Source organism: Phoenix dactylifera, unplaced genomic scaffold (genome assembly GCF_009389715.1).
Source record: "Phoenix dactylifera cultivar Barhee BC4 unplaced genomic scaffold, palm_55x_up_171113_PBpolish2nd_filt_p 002202F, whole genome shotgun sequence".
NCBI lineage: Eukaryota > Viridiplantae > Streptophyta > Magnoliopsida > Arecales > Arecaceae > Phoenix > Phoenix dactylifera.
Window position 1 is genome coordinate 18300 of NW_024069462.1, and position 5373 is coordinate 23672.

The 5373-nt window shown below is 41.9% G+C and overlaps 1 non-coding gene across 1 annotated transcript; it reads right to left on the reverse strand.

Moving 5' to 3' along the window:
* Positions 1–1400: 1400 nt before the first annotated feature.
* On the reverse strand, positions 1401–1506 carry LOC120109447. Its single transcript, XR_005510316.1, has one exon. It is a non-coding gene; the product is annotated as a small nucleolar RNA R71 (small nucleolar RNA).
* Positions 1507–5373: the final 3867 nt, after the last annotated feature.

The window sequence follows — 5373 nt, forward strand, 5'->3', positions numbered from 1 at the left end:
ATGATAAGATTAAGATGCCGTTGGGAAAGATATGAGTTAGTTCACGGAAGGAAATGGTTGGGATTCATTCGGGAAGATGCAAATGGGATACTCGTAACAGGGGAACTGCTGGCAGTGGTTGGAATCGGATTCATGGATGGATGCTGCTGGTTTGGATTTAGTTTAACAGAGCCCTGTTCGTTGGAAGCGGGAGATCACCCACGGTTGGCTGGTTTTGCTGAGATTTGGAGCTATCCATGGAGGGTAGACAGATCCGTGGGTGGTTGGATCGATGAAGACTCGGACTCTGTTCCGAAGCAGGGGTTGCGGAAGGAATGAAGATCTTGGATGACCGAAGCATGGAGGAAGTCGACGAGATAGGCTTAGATGCTGGATGCGAAGATCATGGGATATGGCCTGATCTGTTCAATGCGAAGGAGAAGCTTGGACGATGGCTGGAAACGGTTGGTTTGGACGCTGGGACTTGGCTGGGAGGAGCTGGATCTTATCGTGGGTCACGGGAGGATGAAGCTGAGGAAGCTGGGGAGCAAGGGATCTTTGGATAAGGCTTGGGATTTGTTGATAAATACTGAACGGTAATGAAGAGGATATGAGAAGTTAAGTTGTTTTGTCAACGGAGAGGAGCTGGGGGTTGTGTTTAGAGATGGAATAAGGATGGGCTGAGGCTTTGAGATCCGTGCAATTAGATGATATACTTTGAGATATAAGGAACAAATAATTGAAGAGATTTTATTAAAATCGGATCATGTGGAAAAAGAGTTGGGTGACTGAATCAGAGGGTCTTAATTTGCGGGGTGCATATGATTTGGATTCAGGGATCATCCTAAATAAGTTTGACTTGACCTGCATTCATTAGGCTTAATTATTAAATAATTAAATCAACTCGAATTACCTCTGATAATTATTAAAATGCAATGATGATGGTAACACATATTTTATGGTTAACTTTACGAAATATGTGAATTAAAATAATGATAAGTGCTATGAATAAAAGGTTAATTTATGCATTATTTAGCACTTATCAATGGCTGAAGAACAACCCAAACTCCTGAGGGAGTACTTTACTCCCACCATTTACACTTCCCCATCTTGCATTCGATTACCTGAAGTAGCAGCTGTACAATATGAAATAAAGTCTAGTGTGATCGAAATGCTCCCATCTTTTTATGGGCTCACCAACGAAGACCCATATAAACACTTAGATGAATTTCTTGAGATTTGCACCACTGTCAAGATTCAGAATTTCACTGATGATGCTTTGAAACTTAGATTATTCCCCTTCTCCCTTAAAGATAGAGCCAAACAATGGCTGAATTCTTTAGAAGCCAACTCGATTCGTTCTTGGGATCAAATGCAACAAGAATTCCTAAAAAAATACTTTTCCATAGGGAGAACGAACCAGTTTAGACGTGCCATCACAAGCTTCTCCCAAACTGAGGGAGAAGAATTTCATGAAACTTGGGAGAGATTTCGGGACCTAATCCGTAAATGCCCTCATCATCAAATACCTAAGTGGCAGCTAGTGCAATATTTTTATGACGGATTGACTGAACGAAACCGTCAGATGATCGATGCTGCATGCGGGGGAACTTTTATGCTTCAAAATGAGCATGAAGCATGGCAATTATTTGAAAATCCTAATGAAAACTCCCTCCACCATGCTTCCTGTTCTCGTCAAGTACCCCCGAGTTCTCAAAGAAAAGGGACCATTTGTGAAATAAGTCATTCCATGGACCTGTCTAGCAAGGTAGATGCATTGTCCCATAAGATTGATCAATTGATGATAGGAGGACATATCGTTAGCTCGTCCCAAGCACAAGTGTGTGCTATCTGTTCTAGCCCATCGCACCCTATTCATGAGTGCCCCTCGGCACCCCAATATCCCGAAGTCGTGCAAGAATACATCAATGCTGCCCAAACACAGCCCAGACCGGGTAATGACCCATTTTCCAAGACATATAACCCGGGATGGCGGAATCATCCAAATTTTTCTTGGAGGCAGCAAGCTTCGAATAATGCCCAATCCTACTCCCAAAATTTTCATCTCTACCGTCCCTCAACTCAATTTCAACACCCTCCTCCTCCAACCCAAAGAAATACAGCCTTTGAGGAGAAAGTGTTGACTGCCCTTCAAGGTTTGGAGACAAACACACAACTATTGCACTTTCACACGCAATCAATTGCTAAGCAAGAATCCCAAATGGGTCAACTAGCCAATGCATTAAACAAGCGAGAGGAAGGTAAGCTTCCAAGTCAACCAATGAGTAATCGTAGGGGACACAATACGTGGCTCAAGAAACTTGACTAAATCATGAGCAAGCCAATGCTTTGACTACCCTTAGGAGTGGACGTGTGATAGATAATAAGGTTGGGGAGGGTAACAACAAGGAAGATGAAGAAAAGGAGAGGAATGTATCACATGAAAACCCAAAACCTTCTTCAGTTAATCCACCATCTGCCACAACCCACATTTCAAAGGCCTCATTCCCTAAAGCACTTAATGCACCCTCTCCCTTTGGCAAGAAGGGAACTTCACTAGAAGAGATGATGGAGGTCTTCAAACAAGTTAAAATCAACCTCCCACTCCTTGATGCCATCAAACAAGTTCCCTCCTATGCCAAATTTCTCAAAGACCTTTGCACCCAAAAGCAAAAATCTAGGACACATGTGCCTAAAAAGGTCCTCTTAACTGAGCAGGTAAGTTCCATTCTCCAACACAACACCCCTCCAAAATTCAAAGATCCTGGTGCTCCTACTATTTCCTGTGTCATAGGAAATAACTCAATCGACCGAGCACTCTTAGATCTAGGGGCAAGTGTGAATCTTCTACCCTATTCAGTCTATGAAAAATTTGGGTTAGGTGAATTAAAACCTACCTCGGTGTCCTTACAATTGGCTGATCGATCTGTGAAGATGCCAAGGGGGATGATTGAAGATGTTCTTGTCAAGGTAGACAAATTCTATTTTTCAGTAGATTTTATCGTCCTTGACATGGAACATGTGCCCAACCTAAAAAAACAAATTCCTGTGATTCTTGGTCGTCCCTTTTTAGTGACAGCCAATGCATGTATCAACTATAGAACTGGGGCAATGAATATATCATTTGGAAACATGAAAATTAAGTTAAATGTGTTTCATGCCGCTGACCAACATGTGAGGGAAGACGAGTATTGCCTAATTGATGAAATGGATGATCTTGTAGAGAACGCCCTTCCCTATATCTTAGCAAATGATCCCTTAGAGGCATGTTTGGCCCATTTTGACATTGACAACTTTGATATAGACAAGGCCGTAGAAGAAGTTAACATCTTACTCGACAATCAATCTCCTATGAGTTCCCTTCCTTGGAAGATCCGACCTGAACCCCTTCCCCCCATTGCTAGCACATCACTTTGTCCTTCCATTGATTCTCCACCTAAACTTGAGTTGAAGCCACTTCCGACAAATCTTAAGTATGCCTTTCTAGGACCAGAAGATAGCCTCCCTGTAATCATCGCAGCCAACTTATCTACTGAACAGGAGGGTAAACTTTTAAGGGTGCTAGAAGAGAATAAACATGCCATAGGATGGTCTGTAGCCGATTTGAAAGGGGTTGACCCCTCTGTTTGTATGCATCGAATTCATCTAGAAGATGATGCAAAGCCCACCCGAGAAATGCAAAGAAGACTCAATCCAAACATGAAGGAGGTAGTCAAGAAAGAAGTGGTGAAGTTATTAGATGCCGGAATCATTTATTCAATTTCTGATAGTAAGTGGGTGAGTCCGACACAAGTGGTACCCAAGAAATCAGGTATCACTGTGGTTGAAAATACGGAAGGAGAATTGATACAAACACGCACAACCACGGGTTGGCACGTGTGCATTGACTACAGAAAACTTAATTCAATGACTAAGAAGGACCATTTCCCTCTACCTTTCATAGATCAAATTTTGGAACAGTTGGCTGGTCAAGATTTCTACTGCTTCTTAGATGGTTATTCTGGATATAGTCAAGTACCTGTTTACCCGAACGATCAAGACAAAACCACTTTTACTTGCCCATTTGGGACATTTGCATATAGGAGGATGCCTTTTGGACTATGCAATGCACCCGCAACTTTTCAACGATGCATGATGGCCATTTTTTCAGATATGGTGGAAAACTTTTTAGAAGTGTTCATTGATGATTTCTCAGTTTTTGGCCTATCTTTTGATGATTGTCTGGACAATTTGACCTTAGTTTTGAAAAGAGGTAAGGAGACCAACCTAGTATTAAGTTGGGAAAAGAGCCATTTCATGGTTTAAGAAGGCATAGTTTTAGGACACGTCGTGTCCAAGAGGAGCATTGAAGTAGATAAAGCCAAAGTCGATCTTATTTCCAATCTCCCTCCACCCAAAACTGTGAAACAAATCCGATCATTCCTTGGCCATGCTGGTTTCTACCGTCGCTTCATTCAGGATTTCAGCAAGATTTTCAAACCCTTGTGCAATCTTCTTGCTAAGGACACTCCCTTTGTCTTTGATAAAGCATGTGAGGAGGCATTTAAAAATTTTCGCTTGAAATTAACCACTGCACCTATCATACGGCCCCCTAATTGGACCCTTCCATTTGAACTGATGTGTGACGCATCCGACTATGCCATTGGAGCAGTTTTAGGGCAACGGCTAGATAAAGTACCTCATGTCATCTACTACGCTAGTAAAGCACTCTCAGATGCACAATTGAACTACACCACCACTGAGAAAGAGTTACTAGCTATAGTATTCGCGCTAGACAAGTTTCGATCTTACCTTTTAGGATCCAAGGTTACCGTATTCACTGATCATGCTGCCCTTCGACACCTTCTTGCAAAGAAAGACACCAAACCCCGTCTGATTCGATGGATTCTTTTACTACAAGAATTTGACCTAGAAATTCGTGATAAGAAAGGTACTGCAAATATCGTAGCGGACCACTTATCTAGGATTCTTCTTGAGCCCTCTCAAAATACCTTTTCCTTACATGATTCTTTTCCAGATGAACAATTATTTGAGGTACGAGGAATAAAAATACCATGGTTTGCAAACATAGTAAATTACCTGGCCATAGGACGAATTCCTGATGATTGGTCAACTCAAGACAAGAACCGATTCTTTTCACAAGTGAAATTCTATTATTGGGATGATCCCGATCTATTCAAGTATTGTCCCGATCAAGTAATCCGTCGATGTATCCCCGAATGCGAATTTCAAAGTATTCTTTCATTCTGCCATTCACAAGCTTGTGGGGGATATTTTGGGGGTAGAAAAACTGCAGCAAAAGTTTTATAGAGTGGATTTTATTGGCCCACACTTTTCAAAGATACCCATAACTTTTTCCAAACTTGTGAACGGTGCCAACAGATGGGTACCCTC